The following is a 12,668-nucleotide window of genomic DNA, read 5'->3' as shown; positions in this document are numbered from 1 at the left end:
TGTACTCTCTCAATCTGAATTGTGTGTGAGTATGCGAAGTTGATGACCACATATAAATCATAGTTATTTCTGTTGACAGGAAACAAAGTTAGACTATCAGACATACTCAGAGCCAATATCTGCTTTCATGTTTTTCAAAGTTATAGGGAAAAGATGTCTTCCATTATTGTGAACGTATTGTCAGAGTGAAGACTGAGCCAGTTCTGTAGCCTCCAGGTCCTTTTCTCCGCCAAGAATGGAAAACATGCTGTGATAAAACGTTGCCAAAGGAGAGTTCCAAATAAAAGCCTCCCAGTCTATTTAGACTTGGCGTGGTTGAAGACTCCCCTCAACCCCACCCTCTACCATCCCACCCAAGGAATGAAGTTTTTGCTTTTCCTTCAAAAACTGTGTTTCTTGTTCCCCATCACCCATCCCCATCGCCTCATCTCCCTCCCTAGGTGCCGTTTCAGCAAAGCTCGGGGAATCAGAATTTTTTTTAGTATACACAGATTCTTATATCAGTTTTAGGGCCTCTATTAGCATAAAATATACACAAATAAGTGCATTAGCAGGCATATAGATGAACCAGGCATATAAAGCCATTTCTAGTTACATATTCTTATGAGACAATTCCTCTCCCGGTCCTTCGTAAAACAAGTTTCCATCTGTCTTTGCTCAAGATCAATGTTTCAGTGCTGAGTCAAGCCACTGATTCGGAGGCTCATGAATGATTTTCCTATGTTTCCCTGCAATGCACTTTACTTTTTATGCACTCCCAGAAGTTCCTTGCTTTTAAAAATGTTCTTACCTTCTTGCTTTATGCAGCTTCAGGGGCTATTTATCACTACATACTTTCTGGACCTATAATTTTTATTTATTTATTTATTTATTTATTTATTTATTTATTTTTGGAGATAGAGTCTCGCTCTGTTGCCCAGGCTGGAGTTCAGTGGCACAATCTCAGCTCACTGCAACCTCTGCCTCCCAGGTTCAAGTGATTCTCCTACCTCAGCCTCCCGAGTAGCTGGAATTACAGGTGCATGCCATCACACCCGGCTAATTTTTGTATTTTTAGTAGAGTCGGGGTTTCACCATGCTTGCCAGGCTAGTGTCGAACCCCTGACCTCAAGTGATCCACCCACCTCAGCCTCCCAAAGTGCTGAGATTACAGGCATGAGCCACCATGTCCAGCCAAGGACCTATGATTTTTCTAAAAGCTTCAGTAGTCTTTAAAACTCTTTCTCCCTCTTAAAGAATCCCTTTTCACATTCTTGGGGGTGATCTCAGCTCACTGCAACTTCTGCCTCCCAGGTTCAAGTGATTCTCCTGCCTTAGCCTCCCGAGTAGCTAGGATTACAGGCGCATGCCACCACGCTTGGCTAATTTTTTTAATTTTTAGTAGAGATGGGGTTTTGCTATGTTGGCCAGACTGGTCTCGAACTCCTCACCTCTAGTGATCCTCCTACCTCATCCTTCCAGAGTGCTGGGATTACAGGTATGAGCCACTGCACCCGGCTGGGGGCTCTTATTTGGAGCTCTCCCTAGATCTTATTCTCCTAGCCCAGTCTCACCCTAAGCAAACATTAGCACTGTACACTAATGTAGCAATATTTCAGTTTTATGTTTTCAAGCCCAGACTAAAATGACTTTAAATTCAAAGATGATTTGGTGTAGGGCTTATGAAAGGTGCTCTTAGTGGCAGACGGGTGACAGAGAGAAGCACTGGCTTGGGAGGTGGTGATCCTGGGTGATGGTCCACTTTCTGCCAATACCTAAGTATGTGACCTGGAAAAGTTATTTAATGTTCTGTGTCTCCTCTGTAAAGTGAGGGTTTTTGTTTTTGTTTTTTGAGACAAGGATATGCTCTGTCACGCAGGCTGGAGGGCAATGGCACGATCTTGGCTCACTGCAGCTTCCGCATCCCAGGCTCAAGCTATCCTCCCACCACAGCCTCCCAAGTAACTGGGACTACAGCTGCTCACCTCCATGCCCGGCTAATTTTTGTATTTTTTGTAGAGACAGGGTTTCAATATGTTACCCAAGCTGGTCTTGAACTCCTGGGTTCCAGCAATCCACCCACCTTGGCTTCCCAAAGTGCTGGGATTACAGACATGAGCCACCACACCCGCCTGGGATGGTTTCTTGAGGAGAAATGCAATTGTCAAAATTGCAAGGGTTCATAACAGAGGATAACCCTGTTATTTTCCACTGAGAATTTGAAAAAGGTTATGTTGAGGATTGTTTTGGATTTGGTTCCTTCCAATGTCAACTTCTAACCTTTAAAAAAAATTGTAATGACATGCTTATGCTAGTCCTCAACACGTGGTAGGGAAGGAACACTGGGTGGCTCTAGTGATCTTAAACATCTTCCTACTTCAATCCCAGCCCAACACACCATTCCCCATCCCTCCTTACTCTCCTCACTAACAGCACGGACTCTTCTAAAAAACAAACTCAAACTGCGTCATGGACCACAGTAGCCAAAATCTAAGGAATTCAAGCCTCTCTGTTTCACTGCCAAGCACTATCCCAAAAAGGTCACTGATCTTTGAAATCAGTGAGCCCTGAAGCCCACTGAAGGGGGTCAAAAGAGTTAAAAGATTCCAGATGGGGCCAGAGTAGCCTCTCCAATTTCTTCTGCCTGTGTTGCTCATTCAGGGTGACCTGTACAGGTCACTAAATCTCTATGTGCTTTCAACTCCCCATTTATAAAATTTGGCTAATATTGATTTGTAAGATATTTAGAGAGAGTTGAATTAGGATTACTACAAAGAGCAAATTCCCTAGCTGATTTTTGTGTTACTACTAGTGAAGGCCCTAGGCACAATTCAACAATCAGAAAGGGGCAATGAATGAGAAATTGCTGACAGTGGCCAAATCAGGCTTTCTTAGATCTGGAGCCCTGCTGCCCAATTAAATCTGCACACTCACATTGGACAACATCTAGTTTATAAAGGCAAATATTTAATTAGTGGAACCTTAGGACTGGCAATGCTACTTCCAACCCATGTAACAAGATACCCTAAGCTTGAAAAGCAAACCCTGTAAACTTAAACTACTGTAAAATTATAAAGTTTAACATAAAAATGGAAAATCTTTAAATAGCCGTTTTGTGCAATGTTCTTAACAGACAAGACTGCCACACAATGGAACTGTGTAACTGCTAGCAGCAGGCACTCCAGGAAGATAAAATAAACTGGCTTTATGGACCCGAGGAATTGATTTTTAATGAGATTCTGGTTGGCTATAATGGCATCCTGAGAGGGCGATCCAGTTTCCACGGCCTCTGGTATACAGTTATAAGGTGCAGAGCAAGGACTCAGTTAAACAATGCCCATGTATTTGCCCTTTTGGCATATGAGATTAAATAAAATAAGGATGTTGTTCTTAGACACTTTCCAGAAACTGCACATGCACGTGCGTACACACACACATACACACACACACACAATACTCTGACTTCAGATGCTTTTCCTTAGACATCACCTGCTCGTGTATTCTAAATTTTAGAGGACTTGACCCTTGAAGTTATGGGCTTGTGTTTGTATTTCTCTATCGGGGTATAACAACCCATAAATTATTAGATGAACTTGGCTGATTATTTTGTATTCCACTACCTGGAGACATTTATGCTTATATATAAATATGTATAGCAATGGATATGGATACAAATAGGTATAGATAGAGATATGGCTATAGATAATTGGCAATAGAATTGAGAAGGCAGTGTAGTATATTGGTTAAGAGATTCAGCTTTGAATCTTGCCTCTGCCCCTTCCCAGCTGTGTGTCCTTAGGCATATTAATCAACTTCTCTGAGCCTCAACTTTATCTTCCATAAATGTGGATAGTAACACCAATTTTACAAGGTTGTAGTAAAGATTAAATGATACACAAACACACAATAACATAAATGAATCTTAGCAATATAATATTAAAGGAAAAAATAAATCTCCAAAGATTATGTATAGCACATTTTTTCATAAAGGTAAAGCTAAATAACATTGAAGTCTATATGTTTATGAGTTCATACAGCAGCAATAGAATCATGTGCAAAAAAGGAAAAGAATGATAAACACAAGGTCCAGGGTGATGACTGCTTTGAATGAGAGGGAATAAGGGAGAATGGGAGGGAGAGAGGATCAAATAGGGAGATAACTGGTTATAGTCAAGGTGCTAGTTTGTGATGGAGCGGCGGGCTTGTGAACACATATAATGAATAAAAATAAGTAGTCAACTAAATAAAACTAGCAAACTAGCTACAAATGGACCAATGATGAGAATATGTCATGAACCAAGGAATATGATTAATCCAATTCTGTGTACTAGAGGGTCAAAGAAAAAGAAGATTAAATGAGATAATGTATATTAAAGTGATTAGCACAGTATTAGGCCCTTAGTAAGCACTCGAGAAAATCTTAGGTAAATGGCTGGGTATTTCTACATACATTCATATGTATCCTTATCCTTAATTAATTTGGCTTTCCCCAGCATCATCCACTTCCCCCCATTTTCCCTATTTTTTGATTTCCTCATTTTTTTTTTCTGTTGCATCATCTGGGTTTAGAAAAATCCTTCACTTTTCAATTTTTAAAAACCTTGAGACATGATTTACATACAATGCCATGTACAGATCTTAGGTGTTCAGCTCCATGCATTTTGTCCGCTGTATTCACAAACATAACCATGATTCAAAACAAGATATAGACTATTCCCATCATCCCAAAAAGTTTCTTTGTGCCCCTTCCCACTCAATTATCCCTTTGCCAAAGGTGACTTCTTTCTGACTTCTGACATCTCTCACTATAGATTAATTTTGCCCATTTGTAGACTTCATATAAATGAATCATACTGCTTGTATTCTTTTATATCCAGCTTCTTTTGATCCCCACAATGCTTTTGAGATTCTCTATTATACTGTGTATCTGTAGTTCATTCCTTTTTATTGCTGAGTAGTGTTTTGTTGTATGAATATGCTACTTGATTATCCTTCCTTTCTACTATGAATGGACATCTGGGCTGTTTCCAGTTTGGAGCTATTATGAGTAATGCTACTCTGAATATTCTTTTTTTTTTTTTTTTTTTTTTGTACAGAGTCTCACTCTGTCACTGGGCTGGAGTGCAGTGGTGCCGATCTTGGCTCACTGCAACCTCCACTTCCCAGGTTCAAGCAATTCTCCTGCCTCAGCCTCCCAAGTAGCTGGGATTAAAGGTGCCCACCACTACGCCCAGCTAATTTTTCGTATTTTTAGTAGAGATGAGGTTTCACCATGTTGGCCAGGCTGGTCATGAACTCCTGACCTCGTGATTTGCCCGCCTCGGCCTCCCAAAGTGCTAGGATTACAAGCGTGAGCTACCGTGCCCGGTGCTGCTCTGAATATTCTTAAATGATTATTTCTGTGGATATATCTTTTGATTTATCTCGGGTAATACTTAGGACTGGAATTGCTGAGTTGTAGGGTAGATGCCTGTTTATCTTTATGAGAAACTGCCAGTTTTCCAAAGGGGTTGAATCATTCCAAATCCTTAAATCTGTAACATCGAACTCTACACCAGCAAGAATCCTTTTGTGTCAGGTCCATGTCTTTTACCAACTCTAAAAGGATTCCTAGGCCAAGAAAAATAAATTTAAAAAAAAAGATATGGATGTAAATGGCAACAGATGAATTTAGACTTGTCTGATGGTAGAATGTACCAAGTCAGAACAGCAAGAGAGCCTTCCCCTGCTGATTCAGACCTCGAAATAAATCATATTTAAGAATACAACTTGGGTAAAGTGTGAGCCCAAATCATATGTTCACCATCTACGTGGATGTCCCTTTCTGCTTTTGGCCTCAGCAGCCACACTGAATAATCTTTTTGGGAATGGGTGGGTGACCGATGGTAGGGACATTAATTGCCTTCCATTGGCTGGTTGATTTGGCTGTAAAGAGAAATGCCTGCCCAATTCCCAGAGAGCTTACATCTGTTTCTCATACAGCGCAGCCACCCATGCTGCTTCAACTATTCCCTACTGCTGGCCAGGCCACCACTTTATTGATTTTTTCCCTTGCCCTTTTAAAAAGATGAAAGTTCCTAAAAGCTTTTTGCATGTGCATGTGCATGTGCATGTGTGCGTTGATGACGGCAACAGTTTAGTTTAGCAAACCAAGCAGCAGCCAGGTGAGTCATCCCTGGGTTTGTTGGTTTGTTTGGTTTTTTTGTTGGTGGTGGTGGTATTGTTTTTGGAACTGATCACTCTAGGATTGTGCACCCCCAGTGGTGGAGCTGACAGGAGCATAATAATTAGAATGTGCTGACAACAACTTAAAGATAATTAGTTGACAATGAGTTGAGACCTCATGAACCCCTTTAACACCTCAAGGTTTGTGATTAAAATGAAATACTTGGAAGTCCCTTAAAGTACATCTTGTCTTCCTACCAGAAGTTGTTTGGGTACAGCCAGAATGTTTGATATTTCTTTGATATGTCTTTCATTTCACATTTCGTGATTATCCACAAAGGTTAGCATTATTTCTGTGGAAATCAATAGATTAAAGGATTTGTGGTTTTACTCACAAAACTATTATTTTGCTTCTTTCCCCAATAATCATCTCCCACTCTCATCCAGCCTTTTAACTAATTGATGTTCAAACATTTTTTTAAGAAAAAAAATCATCCTTTTGTTCTTACAGATTACATGGATTAATAAAGTTAACTGTGATTTACTGAAATTATTCCAACTGAAAGTTTAATGGCTACAGAATGCCACCATGACAATTCACAGGTGTGCATATGTTTAGATGAAACAAGGGTATTTCACAAACCTGCTAGCCTCAGCTTCCAATAAACATATGATAGTTTTTATTTTTCTTGATGGGCCCTCAATAAATGTTTAATAGACGGAAGAATTGATACTGAGATTCCATGATCTTCTAGAATTTATTCAGTTTCACTCTGCCTCCAAAATAGACTCCATTTAAACCCATAGAGGTAAAACCTAGTGGTTCTGTCCTTTGTTCCTAAATGTTTCTTAGGAGAGTAGTTTCAGCGCTTCCGGGACAATGCAATTACACTACATATTAAACTTCAAATATCAAACAACATTCTAATATTTCAGAAGGGTTGCAATTAGCTTTATTTTTATTATAAAATGTTAATCACCTGTAAAGCTAGAACCTTAATATCAGTTATATTATTTAGACATGTAATCAGTTATATCATTTAGACATTGCAACCATTTATTTGATACGGAAGTTTCATATTAATGAGGCCAAATTCGTTCACTTCCAGGATGCTGGTCTTTAATCTTTTCTGGGTCACAGACCCATTTGGGAATATGGTGAAATCTGTGAACCCTCTGGTCCAGATGAAGGCTCGGTCACTTATACGCCAAATTTATTGGATTTCTGGGGATTGATGGATTCCAGATTAATATTCTCACATCATCTTTAACAGACGATTTTAACCTTTCAGACATGTTGGTTATTAATCTGTAAAACAAATCGGGGAAAATGGACCAACTGTGAACAGATCATATTCAAATTGGAACTAGGATTTGAGTGAACTACCCTAGTTAGAAATCCAAGCAGGAAAAAAAAAATGCTTTGTTATAAAATAAAGGTCAAGTGTGCAGTGGAGATTTATTGAAAAGATTAATTGACCAGAGCTCTAGGCTAGTGTTTCTCACAGTATAATGCGTATGACTGCTTCAACAGATTTAGCAGAGATGCTTGTTTAAAATGCTTGTTCCTAGGTCCCACCTCAGCAGACTAAATGGGTATCTTCTTTGATGGGAGCTGAGCCCCTGAATTTCAGTTTAACAAGATCTCCAGGTGATTCTTACGTGCAGCCGGGTTTGAGAATCTGTCTCTTCCACTCTTATTCTTAACGTGACCTCTTTTGCAAAGCACTTTATTTATATTGGTATCGTTAGTCAGCCAATGTGAATGAAGATCTTCCATAAACGCCCAGAAAATGCTTTTGATAACTCCAATTTGGGTAGTGAATGTCATCAGAGAGCCCTGTGGAAAGCAGCTGCAAACAATTGTCACTCTGCTCCACTTACCATCAGAGGAAGGCCACTTTAGATCGGCCCATCACATTGTTTCATATTTTGGTACTTAGTCATTTGTTACAATAAAAATTAAGTTACAGGAAAGGAACACTCTGACAGGATAATGGACTCCCACTCAGAAGAAACCAGCCTGCCTCCAATTCATCACGGCATTTATAGTGCATTAGAAGACATCACAGTGACAACATCATTCCTTTGGGGCAGGAAGAAAAGCCAGATTGAGTGGGAAAGAGGGAATTGACTTCGTGAACTTGGCAAAAGTGAAATAAAAATAGAATCCAGGGGTGGTTTGAATTGCCATGTTCAGCAAAGGACGAGGAAAGAGCTAACAATCACTGAGACTAACATTCCAATATGTTAAAAAATTAGCTTATTTCACCTTGCATCACATGAGTAGTTTGTGGGTTAAAATGAAATGGTTGCCTGAGAAATAACAGAGTGGCATGGAGAAAATGGGCAAAGTTAAGGCAATTTAAAATGATTAAAGCCCACAAAATATTTTGCAAATATAAAGTCCTGGAGGGAACTTTAATAATAATATTTGTCCAATAGACTGGGCCAAAGATATCTATATTGTCTGGGCATTTTAATTGGAGGATTGAAGTATAATTATAAAATCATAAAAAATCTATGTCTGTGTTCTCATAAAAGTAAAAATGGTTATTTGATGTAGGAAAGTAATGTTTTGAAACATAGGAGCTGAAGGAATGTGGCACTGGGTGGGTATGTCTGCCAACTTAGACCCAGGAACTTAATAACTTTATAGTATTTTTACTATTATACCCTACATCATGTTAAGCCTGGGGAAAAAATAAAAGGGGATACCAGGCAACTTTGTATAATGAAAGTGATGTCTTGATCTTGTGATTTTTAAGGTAACTCTTTTTAAAACTTTACTTTTTATTAAAATAACATTATTTCATAGATCCTGGAAACTTTTTTTGGTCCAGATTTCCCCTTAATAAAATATTTAATTCACTTAAGAGTCTCTTTGAACGAAAACCTGTGTGGTCTCATTTTCTTTCCCTGTCAATCTGTGTTATTTCCAGGGTGAAAGGTAATTTTGACCATAAACATGGTTTCCATCACACATTTCTAATTTTAACCTATTTGTCTCAGTTTGATTTACATTGGGGTCTAGAGCAAATTAACTATTGCGAGTTTTTATTGAAAATTAATTAGGTGGCTTAAGTGCCCATGGCAGAATCTCTGCCAGTACGTTTCTCTCTTGGTCGCCAGCCTTCTCCAGTTAAAACACCTAGCAACTTAGAAAAAAAATCCATAAAACGAATGATATAATTAGTTCCAGAGTGGAACTCAATCTCTTTGAAATCAGATGCTTTCTTCTAGTGCTGAAGTGCCATGCTATAGCAAGCATTTTATGGTATCAGGGGATTGTCCTGGGAGTGAAGAGTGCTCGTTCTAGCTGAATCACCTCACATGACTTACAAAAGGTGTCCTTGTGGTACTAAATATAGCTGCATCTCTAATCTGATTCCTAAGTCAAGGCAAAGAGAGAGAGGAAGCTAGGTTTACAATACTATTAGGTGAAAAATAAGCTCCCCAGGTTGGGAAATAGACTCCATGAATGTGTGTGTATGCGTGTGTGTGTGTGTGTGTGTCTGTGTGTGACAGAGAGAGAGAGAGGGAGAAAGATCTTATGCTTAGGAAAAGGCAGGATGTAAATGTGATTTATTGTAAATAGTTCTACAACATTAAAATGAGTTTTTATTTTCTATGTATGCTGCTTCAAAGAAGAGCTCTGTGAGCTCATAAAAATGCAGAGAACAAATAGGGGCCTCTAAGTCCAATTTATATGCCATGCCCACTGTGCACTGAGACACATATAATCTGTAAAATGTCAGCTTCAAAGTTCCACCGAGATCGGTGTTAACCCTGACCTCTGACCTCGCCGCCTCTGGCTGGGCCTGCGTGCTTTCTTTACCAGCTGTTTTAGATAAATGTGTTCCATTTTTAAGAGATTGTCTCAGTGTTTTTTTACATGAATAGTGGTAATATTACTAACTCTCACTGGAGAAACCACCTTTTCTAAGACGGCTTTACAGAAGAACCAATCATTTCATGCCCCATGCAGAGAGTAGTGGATTAATAAATATGTCATTGTACTGAAAATATTTAAACAACACTGGGAGAAAGGAGAAAGGCACACAACAAAAGGAAAGCATATTAGTAGTGTTTCCTGTCAAAATACACAGAGGAAGCACTTTATTTGGACCATTTTCTCCATAAAGAGACATGGCGGGCCAAGATAAACACAGTGAAGGAATCTGGTTTATCCCACTTTGGAGATTGGAGACCATCAGCTCAACCAAAGCTATGAGACCAAAACCAGGTTTTCTCTCTTGAGGCTGCTAAGTGAAGCCATTGACAGAGGCAAGCAGATAGATTTAGCAGATCAATACTGCATGGTTAAGTGGTATATAAGGTTTCTTCCATGATCAAGTGGTCCAATTCACATACTAGGATCAATAAGTAAAAAATTCGGAGCAACAAATACAATTTTAAAATAGAGGATTTACCCAAACAAGACAATGAACAATGATTTCAGCCAGAGTCTGGGGATATTTTTACATCTCAATAAAACAAAGAAAATCCTGAATTAATGTTTACTGAGGGCAAGGTAATTCTTGATGCGGGGCGAGTTTAGGATAGAAAAAGTATAATTTCTACTAACCCAAAGAATTAATTTTTCAGGATCAAAAAGCCAGTACAATTTCGCATAGACGAGCATTGTCTTCAGGAAAAATAAGCACAGATGGAACCAAAGCTGTGACAGAACACAGCCCACAGGCGGTGGGCTTCACTGACGGTTCTGTGCTCAGAAACCAACTCCGGGGAATTCAGGTTAGCAACTGGAAAATGGAATACTATTCTATTTGCTAAAGGAGGTCACGACAGGAGACAAAGGAAGAAAAGGATACCAAATAAAAATAGACCACCTTTTTGCATGATTCATTTGGGAGCCAATTTAATGCATTCCTGGTCAGCTTTTATCTGTCTTGGTATTTTTCATCTCTGGTGATGAGACAGAAATTCTGGCTGGTATGCATTTTGACAAGTCATGGAACTGTGATTTGCGACATGCTCAAAATTTAAATCGATGAGTAAAAACATAAAACCTTGAAATTGTCACCAACCCTTCAAGTGCAAATGCATTTGAAATAGAATCCCAGACTCGCGCCACTAAACTTTATGCACTAGGACAGTTTAGAATCCTTTCATGTGTAGACTGACATCATTTCAAGTGAACAACCCACAATTAGAATTTTTTAACATTAAAAATTTCCTTCAAATAGATAAGACTGCCTTAAACCACTAGAGACATCACTTTGAAAGGGTATATATGTTCACTCTAGGATATCGTATTATTAGGAAATTTGGCACTCCCAAATGTGTTATCCAAAATTATTAAGTCTAGACCAGGTGAGAAGACTGTTTTTGAAACTAATCCTGTAGCACTGTCCCTTTTAAGTGGCTGCTTTCATGAACCAGCCAGTATTTATATATTATTATAAAGATAATACCCCTACTCACCTCATAAGGTTGTTTTGAGAATTAATTAATGTTTGCCAAGTACTTTGAGCTCTGCAGATGAAAGGTGGGGTGGAAATGCTAAGTATTATTATTATTTTAATCTGTATTTGAATTTGCCTCTTACAAGACTGTCTTTTTTTAAGATAATAATCTCTTCTTCGGACAGAAAAAGGAAAAATTGCCTCATCCACAATTGGACCCTTATAAGAAGGACAGGTGTGATTATTAGGATTTGGCCTAAAGAATAGATTGAAGCGGATGACACACTTCAAAAGAATGTGTTCCCAATCTCAAGACCTCTCTGGGGAGTCTCACAAGTGTCAAGTTCATCCTGTGATCCCTGCTGAGATATGGCCAAATGTAAAGGCCAGGACCAGCTGGGTGTTTACATGACATATAAATAGCAACACAAACCTGGTCAATTAACCTCTTTGCTGCTTGGTTTAAGTGAGTCCCACAACCTGCCTAATGAAGAGAAAGAAACTCCCTCAATCCTGCTAAGAGGTTAGAGGACAATGTTGAGAAACTGATTTGAGAGGAATTGAATTTGCTATTCTGGGTTCACAACTCCAGCCCTAATCCTGATAGCGCAGCAAGAAGGGCTGCCATAATCTTGAAGGGTCCCTTTGAGAGAGTGTGGGACTGCAGTGAGGATGGAACAGGGCAGCTCTCCCAGGCAGGGGATGTTGTCTTGGTTATTCACGGATCTGCATCAGCGCCCTTCCTGGAACCTGGCAGGCGGCAGTACAGAGCTGGTGAAGGAGGAATGAAGGAGGAAGCCATGTTGCACTGATGATGGTTTGGCGGTGCCGGTCTACACCAGAAAAATCAGATTCTCCCTAGAAAAGAGATTTGAAATTCCCTGGAGATTTCTGACCATGTCCTTTGGAAGAAATATTCATACAGCCAGGGAAACCTTAAAATCAACTTGCTTTTATTCTTGCCCAAAATTAAAGGCTTGCCTACCAGCAACTTTCCTCTCAAAAATTGACATCTATGATTGCCAATCTTTTAGTAGGTTTTTATGTTAGTTTGTTTGTTTTGTTTTGTTTTTTAAACAGGGTCTGTCACCGGGA

Source organism: Pan paniscus, chromosome 15 (genome assembly GCF_029289425.2).
Source record: "Pan paniscus chromosome 15, NHGRI_mPanPan1-v2.0_pri, whole genome shotgun sequence".
Lineage (NCBI taxonomy): Eukaryota > Metazoa > Chordata > Mammalia > Primates > Hominidae > Pan > Pan paniscus.
The sequence above is the reverse complement of the archived record's forward strand: the minus strand, read 5'-3'. Positions refer to the sequence as shown.